Source organism: Rhinatrema bivittatum, chromosome 8 (genome assembly GCF_901001135.1).
Source record: "Rhinatrema bivittatum chromosome 8, aRhiBiv1.1, whole genome shotgun sequence".
In the NCBI taxonomy this organism is placed as follows: domain Eukaryota; kingdom Metazoa; phylum Chordata; class Amphibia; order Gymnophiona; family Rhinatrematidae; genus Rhinatrema; species Rhinatrema bivittatum.
This window is the reverse complement of record NC_042622.1, coordinates 66,008,573-66,023,359: the sequence shown is the minus strand read 5'-3', so window position 1 is coordinate 66,023,359 and position 14,787 is coordinate 66,008,573. Positions and strand designations below refer to the sequence as shown.

Here is a 14,787-nt window from a genome sequence, read left to right as displayed (position 1 = left end):
GTGTGGGGCAGGCTCGGAGGGTCATACCCTCCTCTTCTTCCCGGGATAGAGTGTCCGTAGGGCTGGGGGAGAGTTTACCGGTGGGCCGGTCACCCTCCCCCCCCATACCAGGGATTTGGCCCTGAAGGGGGTTAAAATAAAAAAAAAAAAAAAAAAAAAAATTCAGTCTGAAGAGTCACTTAAGCCCTGTTGGGGACAGGCAGTGAGCTCCCCTGCTTAACCCCGAACCAAACGCCTGCCCGTGCCCTTTTCGGACCCCGGAGGGGGTGGCTAGTCCACCCGGCGCGAGTTAGCTCACCAGGGTTGGTTTTTTTATTTTTGGCGCCATTTTTCGCCGTCGCTTCAGGGCTCTCTCCTAGGATGCCGCGATCCTCGGATTGCCAGACATGTGGGGAGGCGGGGGGCGCGACTCTCCCGCGAGGGTCTCTGCCCTCGATGTCTTCCCGGGGGCGAGGGACCCTCGGGGGGGCCGAGCGCTGCCCGCAGCCGCTCTCCTCGCCCCTCTGCGTCGCGGCAAAGCAGCGCCTCAGGCAGCCGGTCTGCGGCCCCTCCTCCCTCGGGGAGGAGTGCGGCGGCCATCTTGGCCACGCGGCAGGAGGATTTTTCAGCTTCGGAGGGGGAGAACTCCCCTCCCCCCTCGCCGGACGCCCGCAGCTCGCGCTCTCCGCCCGATGTGGGGTCGCCTCGAGGCCCCCCCTCAGCGGATGCCCCGAAGAAAGGTGTTAAAAGGTCAGTGCCTTTTTCGGCGGAGTTTGTGCTTTTAATGCACAAGGCATTTTTACAGGCTGAGTCCGGCTGCGAGCTGGAGGTGCCCCCTCCCCCGAAGGTGCCCAAAAAGTCTCCCCTACCTCAGGGGAGTCCACTGGGGGTGGGGTCGGCCGGGGTTCCGGCTCCCCGCCCGCGGGGGGGGGGAGCTGAGGGCCTGAGCGATACAGGGGCCGCTCCAGAGTCCCCGGGGGCTCCGGATTTGTTAACAACGGACGAGCAGGGGTCCGTAGAGGGGGATGACCCTCAGGTGCTCCGTTTGTTTGCCAAGGAGGAGTTAAGTGCCCTTATTCTCCACGTGCTGCAGGAGCTGGAATTAACGACGCCGCCTCAAGAGGCGGACTCGTCCACGGGGGATATCGCGATGGCGGGGCTTCGGGCCCCCCCTCAGACTTTTCCCTTTCATCACAAGGTGCTGCAGATTGTCTCGAAAGAATGGGAACTGCCAGAGGCTTCCCTGCGCGTGAATCGAGCCATGGAAAAGCTATATCCCTTACCTAAGGATTCTCTGGAACTGTTGAAGACACCCGCGGTAGATTCGGCTGTCACGGCTGTGGTCAAGCATACGACTATCCCCGTGACGGGGGGTATAGCGCTGAAGGACCTCCAAGACCGCAAGCTTGAGGTCTTATTAAAGCGTATTTTTGATGTGGCGGCACTGGGGGTCCGAGCGGCGGCTTGCAGCAGCCTTGTACAGAGGGCCAACCTCCGCTGGGTTCAGCAGCTGCTGACCATGCAGGAGCTACCTCCGGGTGAGGCTGAACAGGCGAATTGTGTTGAAGCGGTGGTCGCTTATACAGCGGATGCCTTGTATGACTTGTTGCGCACATCGGCTCGTATTATGTCCTCGGCAGTCTCAGCCAGGAGGTTGCTGTGGCTCCGTCGTTGGTCGGCGGATGCCACCTCCAAGGCGAGGTTAGGTTCCTTTCCCTTTAAGGGCAAGTTGCTGTTCGGCGACGAGCTGGACCAGCTCATTAAGGATCTGGGTGACAACAAGGTTTACAAGCTGCCGGAGGATAAGCCTCGGCAACCTCGGGCGTTTGGTAACGCCAGGGCTCGCTTTCGTGGACAAAGGCGTTTCCGTGGGGGAAGAGGAGGTTCCTTCTCCCAACGGCAGCCGGCGACGAGATCCCAGGCCTGGTCTTCTTCTTCCTTTCGTGGCAGGAGGCCTCTACGTGGAGGCTCTTCCCAAGGCTTTCCTGCCATTAAGCCCGCGCAATGAAGGTGCGCGGGCCCACTCCTCCGTGCCCGTTATCGGAGGTCGGTTGTCCCGGTTCTGGGAGGAGTGGGCCGCAATTACTTCGGATCAATGGGTCCTCGACGTGGTTCGGTACGGCTACGAGTTGGATTTTGTACGTCCCCTCCGGGATCTCTTCCTGGTTTCGCCGTGCGGGCCCGTAGAAAAGCAGGTAGCTATAGCTCAAACGGTCGCCCATCTACAGGCTCTGGGGGCGGTGGTTCCGGTTCCCGGGGACCAGCTCAGGACGGGTCGGTATTCCATATACTTCCTGGTGCCCAAGAAGGAGGGCACCTTCCGACCCATTCTGGATCTCAAGGGAGTAAACAAGGCGTTGCGAGTGCCCCGCTTCCGGATGGAGACCCTCCGGTCTGTTATTGCGGCCGTCCACAAGGGAGAATTCTTGGCTTCTTTGGATCTGACAGAGGCCTATCTGCACATCGGCATAAGAGAACGGCATCAAAGGTACTTGAGGTTCATGGTGATGGGGGACCACTACCAGTTTTGCGCCCTCCCCTTCGGGTTGGCCACCGCGCCGAGAGTGTTCACCAAAGTTCTCGTGGTGGTAGCGGCTTCCCTCCGCCGGCAAGGCGTCCTGGTACACCCCTATCTCGACGATTGGCTCATTCGAGCGAAGTCGCACGAGGCATGCACCCGGGCGGTCTCCTTAGTGGTGCGCCAGCTGCAGAGGTTGGGTTGGGTAGTCAACTTCGCGAAGAGCAAGCTCGAACCAACCCAACAGCTGGAGTTCCTGGGAGCTCGGTTCGACACCTTGAGGGGCAAGGTTTTTCTTCCGCAACAACGCATGCTCAATCTCATGACTCAGGTACGGCGCCTGTTAGAGCTCGAGATTCCCACGGTCTGGGATTATTTACAAGTCATTGGTCATATGGTGTCTACTATGGAAATGGTACAATGGGCTTTTGCGCATATGCGTCCATTACAAAGAGCGCTTCTATCTCGCTGGGATCCCCGCTCGGAGGAGTACGGGATGGAGTTGCCTTTGCCGGAGCTGGCTCGCTCCAGTCTCTCTTGGTGGTTGATTCCGGCCAATCTCCTACAGGGGGTGGACCTCGAACCCCCGTTTTGGTTGGTGGTGACGACGGATGCCAGCCTGTCGGGCTGGGGTGCGGTCTGCCAGTCCCGTGCAGTCCAGGGCACCTGGTCAGCACTCCAGGCGACTTGGTCCATAAACCGCTTGGAGACCAGAGCGGTCCGCCTGGCCTTGCGTTGTCTCCTTCCGCTGGTACGCGGACGAGCAGTAAGAGTTCTGTCGGACAATGCGACCACAGTGGCGTACATAAATCGACAAGGCGGCACGAAAAGCCAAGCAGTAGCGTCCGAGGCGGCGCTGTTGATGTCCTGGGCGGAAAGGCACATAGAGCGTCTCGCGGCCACCCACATTGCCGGCGTGGACAACGTTCAAGCGGATTATCTCAGCCGGCAGCACCTAGATCCAGGCGAATGGGAGATCTCGTTGGAAGCGATGGCTCTCATCGCGCGGCGTTGGGGGACTCCGCGCTTAGACCTCATGGCGACTCGTCAAAATGCAAAGGCGGCCCGCTTCTTCAGTCGGAGAAGGGAGCACGCGTCAGAAGGGGTGGACGCGCTAGCCCTTCCGTGGCCTCGTCACATTCTTCTTTATGTGTTCCCTCCGTGGCCGCTGGTGGGGAAAGTGCTAAGGCGCATAGAGTCCCATCACGGTCCGGTGATTCTCGTGGCTCCGGAATGGCCGCGGCGCCTGTGGTTCGCGGATCTGGTCAACTTGGCAGTCGACGGCCCACTGCGTCTCGGTCATCTTCCCAATCTCCTTCGGCAGGGTCCAGTATTTTTCGATCTGGCGGATCGTTTTTGTCTGGCGGCTTGGCTTTTGAGAGGAAGCGGTTGAAGAAGAGAGGTTATTCGGACGCGGTGGTGTCTACTCTCCTTCGGGCGCGTCGATCTTCCACTACTCTCGCCTACGCGAGGGTTTGGAAGGTTTTCCATGATTGGTGTGACACGGCAGGTACGTCGGCCAGACGTTCGTCAGTGGCGGATATCCTTATGTTCTTACAGGATGGATTGAAGAAGGGGTTGGCGTATAATTCGCTTCGAGTTCAGGTGGCGGCTTTGGGCTGCTTGAGGGGTAAGGTCGAAGGTTCTTCCCTTGCGAGTCATCCAGATGTGGCTCGTTTTTTGCGAGGGGTTAGAAACTTGCGTCCTCCCGTCAGGCTTCCCTGTCCGTCTTGGAACTTGAACTTGGTACTCCGCGGTTTGTGTGTGGCTCCGTTTGAACCTCTTAAGGCGGCTTCTTTGAAGGATCTCACCCTTAAGACTGTTTTCCTTGTCGCCATTTCCTCGGCTCGTCGGGTGTCGGAGCTTCAGGCTCTCTCTTGCAGGGAACCGTTTTTGCGCATTTCGGCGTCCGGAGTTTCCCTACGAACTGTTCCTTCCTTCCTACCTAAGGTGGTTTCCACGTTTCATGTCAACCAAACGGTGGAATTACCTTCCTTTTCGGACGAGGACCTACAGTCTGCTCAGGGTCGGGACTTGAGGCGTTTGGATGTCCGTCGGATTCTCTTACGCTATTTGGAGGTTACGAATGACTTTAGAAAGTCAGATCACCTTTTCGTGTTGTGGAGTGGACCCAGGAAGGGTCTTCAAGCGTCCAAAGCTACGATTGCACGCTGGTTGAAAAGTGCTATTGCGTCCACGTATGTTGGCTGTGGTAAGCCTGTTCCCGCTGGACTTAAGGCTCATTCTCTGCGTTCTCAAGCGACTTCATGGGCAGAGAATCACTTGGTTTCGTGCCAAGAGATATGCAGGGCGGCCACATGGAAATCTTGGCATACTTTTTCCAGGCATTATCGCCTGGATGTCCGGGGACCTCCTGCAGAGTCCTTTGGGAGCAGTGTGATTCGAGCGGGACTCTCAGGGTCCCACCCCAGTTAAGGCGGCTCGGGTACATCCCAGCTGTCTGGACTGATCCTGGTACGTACTGGGAAAGGAAAATTAGGTTCTTACCTTTGCTAATTTTCATTCCAGTAGTACCATGGATCAGTCCAGACGCCCGCCCTTGGTGCTTCTGGGAGTCCGCTCGTAGTCTGTCGTTTTCATTGCAGTTTTCTGTCTTGTGTCGGTCGCCTCAGTGTCATGGGGCCGGTTGCTATTTTATAGCGTTCTTGTTGTACACTTGTGGTGTCCTGTTTGTTGTTTCTGGTTTTTTTACCTGTTTCAAGGACGTGGCTACTTGATCTGGTCACTGTTTAAAAAAAAAAAAAAAAAAAATTTTTTGTGGAAGGACTTTGTGTGTAGTGCTTCTGCTTTGATATCACATATACTGAAGGACCGCAGGAGGCACACCAGTATATCTAGGGGGTGCTTTCAGTTTTCTCTCTGACTCCATCTGCTGGAGGGGAGGCATAACCCAGCTGTCTGGACTGATCCATGGTACTACTGGAATGAAAATTAGCAAAGGTAAGAACCTAATTTTCCTTTATAAATAGCTTTTTGATGTTTCTTGTGTGGCTGGTTAATATCTTCTTTTGGAGAAAAAAAGGGATCTTTGTGTTCGGAAGAGAAGAGTTGGGATTGGGGCAGAGATCTAGGAAATGGGAAGGAAAGATCTCTGGTAAGAGGGATAGGAGGATGGAGGGGAAAATGGGGAGAAAGGGGGGGAGGAATTGGAGATGAGGGAAGAAGGATTATTAAGGGGCGTGGGGGATCCTGCATCATGGAGGGAGAGATCAGGAGAGGGCGGGATGGAGAGAGGATCAACCCTTATACACCACCTGACACTGGTCCTTCTGTCTTACTCTTACACTCTCTACTCCCTTCAAGCCCCTCTAAAATGTTCACTCACTTGCCATTCCCACCCATTCTGGTTTCCTCCCCATTCCATCACTCAGACTCCCCCCCCCCCCCCCCCTTCTAATCCTGTCATTCACCCTACCATTCTGGTTTGGAGCTAGGAAGAGGATAGCAGCAATGCAGTGCCCACCGCCATATTTTTCTCTGCTGCCAGAGCCAATATTGTGCTGAAACATGCAGGATTTTATAATGCAGCGAGGTTCAAAGCATGATCTCAGTCCTGGGCAAAGGAAGATGGTGCTGTGCTGCCAGTGTCTTCCTAGTCCCAAGCTCAGATTGGGGGTGGAGAGGAGAGCATGCTTATGCTTCCACTTTTTGTCGTTTTCACAGTGATTCCTTGAGGAGTGGCCGATTCTGTTATCAGTGCTGTGTTTTTTCGAGCTCTTTTCGTGGATCTGCGCAAGATCAGGTGCCTTTCTCATGGGGATGCCCATTTTCAGACTCCCCTTGGTGCTTGCAAACACATGGTCTGCAGTCCAGTTTTCTAAGGGGAATGCCCTTCCCTGGTGGCAACTGTGGTTATATAAGCACATGCAGAGTTTTCCGTTGCCAATTTCCCGACCAGGAAGTACATATGGGGTATTAAAAAATAAACTCCCCGTGCAAATTTTGCAGACATGGCCCTGATGTTGACCCTTTCCCTCATGGGTAAAAGTACACTGAGGATAGCATGCATACATTTCCTTTTATGGGGGGGGGGAGCAATTTTCAAAACATAAGAACATAAGAAATTGCCATGCTGGGTCAGACCAAGGGTCCATCAAGCCCAGCATCCTGTTTCCAACAGAGGCCAAACCCAGGCCACAAGAACCTGGCAATTACCCAAACACTAAGAAGATCCCATGCTACTGATGCAATTAATAGCAGTGGCTATTCCCTAAGTAAAATTGATTAATAGCCATTAATGGACTTCTCCTCCAAGAACTTATCCAAACCTTTTTTGAACCCAGCTACACTAATTGCACTAACCACATCCTCTGGCAACAAATTCCAGAGCTTTATTGTGCGTTGAGTGAAAAAGAATTTTCTCCGATTAGTCTTAAATGTGCTACTTGCTAACTTCATGGAATGCTCCCTAGTCCTTCTATTATTCGAAAGTGTAAATAACCGATTCACATCTACTCGTTCAAGACCTCTCATGACCTTAAAGACCTCTATCATATCCCCCCTCAGCCGTCTCTTCTCCAAGCTGAACAGCCCTAACCTCTTCAGCCTTTCCTCATAGGGGAGCTGCTCCATCCCCCTTATCATTTTGGTTGCCCTTCTCTGTACCTTCTCCATCGCAACTATATTTACCCTCAGAGAAAGGGCTTTCTCTGAGGGTAAATACCCATTAACCCACATAAAATCAGGACTGGTGCAAAGGTATTAGGTACCCTAGGTGAACCTTCAACTTTTGCTCTCCTTCTCCCCTTGCCCCCACCTTAAACTTCTCATCGGTGCCAGCTCTAGCACAGCAAGCCCCGCTCGGCATCCACCTCACCCTGCACTCACTCTCTGCCGAGTTCTGCCCTCCCTTCTGTGGTTTTTGCCAACGCCCCCCCACCCCCAAATTTTGGCAATCTGACCACCTGATTTACCTAATGATAGAACCGACCCTGCAGAGACTCCCTGTGAAACTTGCCCCCAAGGTGTCTTGTACACGGGCAACATATGATGTGCTTGAAAGTTCGTTTTCATCAGGCCAGTGGCACTTAAGACAGCTGGGACTATTTTTGTATCTCTTGGCTGCATTTTCTTGGTGTCTGATTGCATCTCTTTGGGACTTGATGAGCTTCTGGCTCCATATTTAATACAGAATAGTCACTTGGTACTGATACATATATAAAACAAAACCACTCTTTTGTATTTTTGTCTTACCACTAGTTTTCAGGCATTGAGCTTTTTAATAGCTGGTGTGGGAACATCCCATGACATCAGAGTTACATTTCCTGTAATGCTGTCTTGGGTTATCTAAGGGTTTCTCTAGTAGTGGGATACCATATTTACACAGTTCCCAGGGATGAGCTGTGCTACTTCTATTATGCCTCTCTGCATGCAAACTTGGTCAGAATGCTGTATGCAGCCAAGAGATGGGGAAACTGTTTCCAGTCCTGTGCTACAGAATCTGCACTTCTCGGTTTTTATCCAGATTTTTTTTCCTGTTTTCTCTGTAAATCATCTTGTGCATTTCTCTCTGTCTTGTATGGTTATTATCAAATTCTTATCTTTAAATATGTTTACCTCTTTAGTTGCTCTTGCGTTAGGTCTTGGTCTGTATTTGGTTTTTGAAGTAACTCTTTGTATTACCTGTTACACTTGGTGCTCTTTCCACATGCTTTTCCTTGTTTTGCTGGTCTAAATCTCTGTGCTGTTAATATGTTAACAGATTTCCATCCAGCGTGATTCCCATTCCCCCGTCCTCCCAATGACTGATCTTTCTTAGATAAACTGATCTTTTTAGAGGGGATTTTGAGGACATGGAGAGTACAAAACATGGCACTTTCTGTGCCAGCCTTATGACGCCAGACTTAATGTTTATGGGAAAGTTAGATTCCATTGCTTATGCTGGCAGGGGCTGGGAGAGTGCTGCTGAGGACACCCTGGGCCTGATTTACCATGGTCTTTTGGCCATTTTGTGCCACCATAGAAAATCATTTATGACTCAGGACCCTGATGATCTGCCACATGTTAACAGTGAAATAGCTGTCAAAACAGCTGTGTCTTGCTGTTGTGTGCACCGAGTTATTGTTGCAGTTGTTCTGTGTATATCTGGGGATGTGGTAAGGGGTTGTGCATAATGGGTCAGTGATGAGAGATGGGTAGAGCTGAAAGATAGAAAGCCATGTATGATGCCTCCCTGCTTAAAGATGGATGTTATGGCATGAGGGGAGAGGCTTGGCAGGGGAACACGAAGATGACACTGAATTCCTTTCTGGACCTTGAGAATGGGAAGTGCAGATGGAATTTGGCTAATGTTCCTCAAAATAAATTCTGTTTACCATGACCAATGACATGGATATATTGTGGTGCAATGAGTGGTGGGAAGGTAAATTTGGTCTTACTATAACCCTGCCCCACCCCTTCGAAAAGAAAGAAAACTAATAGATTTATTAAAAACAACCTTTACCAGGCAAAGGCAGAGAGCTAAGGTATGTCATGAAATAGGCTTAGAATCTCAAGGAGCAGAAGTCCCACAAGTTCACCTGTTCAGTGCTTAGGGTAGACATAAGCACAGCACGCCATGCTGGAAATCAAGAATTTTCCCTGCTCCACAGCAAAACCACAGAGAGCTGTGGTATGAATAGTCTGTACTGTAGTGTGTGCATGTTTTGTTTTCACAGTTTATTCCATGGAAACATTCCCCATGAGAGGAGAGACTCATGGGCTCTGTGCAGACGCAGTGTGGACAGTTTTCTGTCTGTTCATCGTACTTTGTATGCTCTGCCACCAAAGAACAAAATATTTAAACCTTTCACAATAGCTGCTGTTTTTTTAGGAGGTGAGGTAGTCTAGAACGAATAAAGGGTACAGTTGGCATATGAAGCACTAGCCAGTGGATGGCAGTTTATAACAAAGCTTTGATATTGCTTTGTGCTCCAGCCTCTCTCAAATTTCCCATCAGACAGCAAAATACATAAGGAAAAAGAGACTGTAAATTGCCATTTTTTTTTTTTAATTTGAGACAAATTTTATTGGTTGCAGGGTAAAGATTGGTACAAAAAGTTGCAACTTCAGATAGCACTAAAGCCCTTAATCTTTGGCTATTTTTCTTCTTGATTTTGAGAGTTCTTATTAATGTGATCTAGAAAATCCAAAGACATTTTGCAAGAGTTGTAATATGTATGGTTCAGATTTAAGGACCACTATCACTTCTGAGAGCTGGCCACACTGCCTTCTGTCAAGGCACAGTAAACCCCATTCAGGTCAAATCCCGTACATATCCTTTTGTGTTCTTGTTCATGCAGCACTGTAGTTCACTGTTAGTGCCTGGGACTGGAATCTCTTCTGTGCCAGTAACAGCCCTGGAAGGATTTTCCTCCTTGTGAATCATCCCTTCTCCTCCAATCAGGGAATTGCAGCAGCCTCCAGTGGCCATATTGGAAGATATGCAGCCATACTGGAAACTGCATCTTGTCACTGGTCTCCATTGTGACACCAAAGTGGTGCCCAGTGCTCCTTCATTTCTGGGTCTTTGTGCTGCCTCTCCAGCTCTGTCAGCCCCAGCTGGCCCAAGGCATGGTACATCAGAAGTTGTTTCTAAACCTGGACTTGATGTCAAAGGTCCAGATGAAGGAGAAATAGATGCCACTGTTTTTTGGTTGTTTTTTTTGTCCTGTGGGCACATGTTTGCTGCACATGTTCTGCAATGTTCTTGAACAAATATATATGATCCACTTGTTCAGCAGTAGATAAATAGCAGTGAAATTGTTGGAAGTGATTTTTATCTAGGACATCATGGAAGTGAAACTGGAGTCACTGAGATGTGAAGGTTCAATTTTGTATTTGAAAGTTACATCCATAGTGTTACAGAATATATGGATCTGAGACTACCCTTCATCCTGCCTGTCTGGCCACAACTGATAGGCGTGCGTGAAAAACACCAGTTGGAGAAAAGTTGTCAGGTTAAAACGTATTGACATTAAATTTGTCATTGGTCCGGTTACTTTTCTTGTCCTGTGCTTAAAAACAAAAGAATCCCATGTACAGATCCATTGGCAATAATGCTGTATGTGGAATGTTGCAGCTTTTTTCCTTTGGCATCCTGTACTTGCTAATTAATTTCTATTTTTGTTCCTTGATTTTGGTTAGTATTACCTATTAGTTTGAAAGGTAGCTATGCTTGTCTTGTGATGCACTAAGAGCTAACTACAGAATCTTATTTATTTGGAGGAAGTACCATTGGAAGGAGGATTTCTGTCTAAAGTTTGTGTGTATGTATGTGTATATGTATGTGTATATAACTCACAAGTTATCTGTCTAAATGGCAGATGTGGCATAGTCAGCTAATCATCCAGCTATAATTTAACTGAATAAAAAAGGGGTGTTTCGGGGCATTCTTGGGAGCTGTTATCATCTGGCTATCGTAGCTGAATGTTAGGTTTATCCGGTTAGGTTAGCCGGATAGATTTAGACCTGCTCCTTAGCAGATCTAAAGTTATCAGGCTTTGTCTGAACGGATAATGTGATAAAGATATCGGGCTAAGTAGCACAGTCATTATGAAACCAAAGAGATTCAGAGGGCCACTGTCCTCCCTCCCTTCCCAAAGCTTTAATACAAAGGCCCTCGGGCTGCAACACACACACACACACACACACACTCTCTCACTCACTCACTCACTCACACTCTCACTCACTCACTCGAGCAGATTTTCTGTTAAACAGGATCAGGCTGCCTCCCTCTCTGCACCCCCATCCCACCTACAAGGAATCATAGTGGTGTCTAAATCCATCCACCCACCCCCCCCCCCCCCCCATTTCCCCAACCCTCCTGAGTCCCACCCACCCCCAATACCTTTTAGATGTGAGCCCGGGAACAAGGGACTCTCTTGTCAGAGGTGCCAGGAGCAGGCAGAGGATTCCTTGCTCTTGGTTTGGATCAAAAAGGTATCAGAGGGGACTGAAGAGGGATGGAGGGGGTAGGCACCACTATGATTTCTTGTGGAGGGAGGTAGGCAACCTGATCCTGTTTAATAGAAAATCGAGACTGGAGCCAGTGTACAATTCAGCCCCTTCCTAAGTCTTTACAATTGTGTGTCCGAGGGGGAGGGAGGTAGGAGAGTATAGCCTAAGGGCCTTTCTATTAATCTTTGGGAAGGGAGGGAGGGGATTGGCCCTCTGAATCTTTCTTTGGTTTGATAATGAAGGTGCTACTTAGCCGGGTATCTTTCAAGATATCCAGTTAAATAGCATGTTATCCGGTCACACAGGGCTGGGCATCTAAAAACCTACCCGGCTACATTCAAACATAGCTGGGTAGGTTTTTTTTGTTATCGTGCTATATATATATATATATATTTATATATATATATCCGGGAAACCTTAGGCTGGTATATTCAGCAGGACAACTTATCTGGCCTACCAAATATTGTGTTAAAAATAAAAATACTAGGATCAAGAGTACTGTCTTGTAGCAGACTGAAAGTTGTTCAGTAACCTTTGGGCAATAGCTTTATCTCTATCCACTTTGCCGCAGACAGGCTTTCATCTCTAAGAGCCACCACTGAAACTTTCATGAGTTGGAACCCTTGTTGGTAGCCTCAGCACAAGGTCTGATGATTGAATGAGCATGGAAACATGAATGATCATTGCGCCCCTAGAGATCCCCTTTCCCAACTAGGGTTAGAAGCACAGTGAGAGGGATTAATGCACTGCCTTGCCCCATCCCTCGAGTACCTCTGGTGAATTGTGAGTGGTATCCTTGAAATGCAAAGTGTGGGAGGTGCTGCTCTGCTGAGCAGAGGTGGCACAGTGGTGTTGTGAATATGGGACAGTGAACCAGTGCATGCCTAACCATCCCTATAACAGCTTCACCCTCTTTGTGAGTTTTTTGTTTGAAAATAGAGGAGAGGAAAAGGTTTCTTTGTAGACCTTCTGGGTTAATAACACCTTTTAGCCAATTCCGTTCAGCAGTGCTCTACACATCTTTGTTGGGGGTGGAGTAGTGGAAGTGGCGATAACAGGGAGAAGCAATAGTGGCAGCTGGGGGTTTGGTGAAAAGAAGAGCAGAAGTGTGGGGCATGTGAAATGCTTTTTCATGTAATTCTCAAGGTTTTCACTGCACTTGACTCAGCTATATAATCTCTGTTGACATAGGAAGCAGTTTCATTTTCACACTCCAGCACTTTTCATCAGCTTGGAATGCCTTAGAATATTAAAAACTAAATTCCTGGCATTAAAGCTTCGGACAAGAACACGTGAAACCTCTAAAATTAGGTGGTTAGATTACAAGAGTGAAGGGTTTAGTGCCCAAATGCCAAAAATCAAATCATCCAAAATCTTTCCCCCATCTCATATTTAAAATGGTGTCTCCCTTTGCCATTTTGGTGTAGGGACATTTTTTTTTTTTTAAATTATTTCAGCAAAATGTTGCTGTAGCCTTAATACTGCACTAGATTTATTTACGGGCCTCAGTTCATTACAGAAAGAACTTGTTATAAGGAAGGACTCATGGAATAAGCCATTGCCATACATGTCAGTAATTGTGTGGCGAATATAATGGCAGAAGAGAATTTAAGGAGGTATTGGGAAAAAATAGTAATATGTTTGGATCAAAACAGAGTGAGCCTGTGTCCTAAAAGAGGGAGAGGTGGCAGCTTTAGTATTTGAAATATCTTTCTTTCTTTCATTCATTCATTCTTTCTTTCTTTCTTTTAAAGGGAGCTCTTTCCTCCCTATCCCTTAGTCTCCCTATTTGTGATTGAGTGGCCTGGACAGTCTGATACCATACAAAACAGAGAAAAATTACCATGAGCACGAAGACATTGAGGATGCTCCCTTCAGATAGTCCAGTCCAGTTGACATGAAGACGATACAGTAGCTTTTATCAGTTCCCTGTGCAGTCACAAGGGACCTTTATCAATAGTTTTCGCACAATATCATCACTGTTATTGCCAACCATAAACAAATTATGCGTATTTAACAACTTAATGCCCGATTGGCTGTGAGCCACCAGTAGGTGGGTACTTGGTGACATCAGCTGGCAGGGAGCCCTGGTAACAGTGTGAGAAAGGGAGATTGTCTGTATCTGGGTATTCTGGCAGGCTAGGGAGCTGAGCTGTTTGGCAGGACCTTCCCATCTGGGATCCATCTGTGTTTCCCTGGAATCGGACAGGCAGCTCTGGCCGGTGAGAAATCACAGATGTGAGAGAGAGCTGACACATGTCCAGCTAATGAAAGGAAAGAGACGACCAGGGCTCTCGCTCCGCACTACAAGATAAAGCAGGCAAGAGAGAGCAAAAGATTTTATTTCCGTATGCAAAGAGATTTCAGAGTATTGCATAGCAGCTGGAGCTGTACCATCTGGGCATTTAGGTGAGCTGTGCTTTTAATTATAGGTTCTGATATTTGAAGTCTGTTTTAGTCTTCATTGGGGACCACTGACTATGCGTGTATTTTACTGTCTTGAGAAATAAAGTAGCATTTTAAAAAAATATTAATGGATGGATTTTCAGAGCTCCATCATGCTTCTGATGTCTTGGTGGAGGGGTATTGCTTACCTGCAAGCAAACATTTTGTGTGAGCAATATATTAGATTTCTTACTGTATCCTCCCCTCTGCGACATGCCTGTGCTGAACAATGTATACACCTAAATCTGACTGCAGTGTCTCTGCTGGATGCAAACTTAAATAATGACGCTGCCATCATCCGAAAGGACATCTGCAACCTAAAAGCTGGTTTTCTTTTCTTTCTGAAGAAAATGTACTGTGAGATGGATATGATATTTTGCCCTGGTATTTGAAAGAAGGATTTTATTTTATGTTTTTTTGCTCCTGGGTTGTAAGGCAGCTGTCAAGAATTCATTGTTAATTGGGAATGCAGAAGGAAGTAGAAGGCTTTTTTCTAACCGTTTGTGCATTTCAGAGATTTTATACTTTTATGCGATCTTTGCTATGAATATACCAAATGCAAGCATGCAAGCAAATTTTAGAAATGTTTTTTTTTTTTTTAATTTTGTTTTGCTTCTGCTGGTGTGTGTTGCTCTTCTTTCTTTACTGAGACAGTAAGAGCCAGCCACAGCCACCCAAAGTAATTGTATATCTCAGACCAGCACATTTTTCTTTGCCTTTCAGGGATGTGTAACCATATATTATGGAGCATAAACGTTTTTAATGTGCCCAGGCTATGCGTTCTACTGACAGTGATCTTACAGGCAATTTAAACATTTTCCAAGCGTCACCCAAAGGCTCTTGCGCTGGAAGGCAATGAGACTCTTTAATATGATTTATACATAATA

General features: G+C 48.3%; 1 protein-coding gene across 6 annotated transcripts in view; it reads left to right on the top strand.

Annotated features, from left to right (window-relative positions):
* Positions 1-14,787, top strand: part of CBFA2T2 (CBFA2/RUNX1 partner transcriptional co-repressor 2) — a 420,340-nt gene that overhangs the window by 279,278 nt on the left and 126,275 nt on the right. Inside the window, exon 1 of one of the 6 annotated variants that reach the window (XM_029611020.1) lies at positions 13,721-13,864. The exons of the other annotated variants lie outside the window; for them this stretch is intronic. The gene's annotated coding sequence lies outside the window, so the exon portion shown is untranslated. Of the gene's footprint in view, positions 1-13,720; positions 13,865-14,787 lie in introns of those variants that run through there. 6 annotated transcript variants of the gene reach the window in all.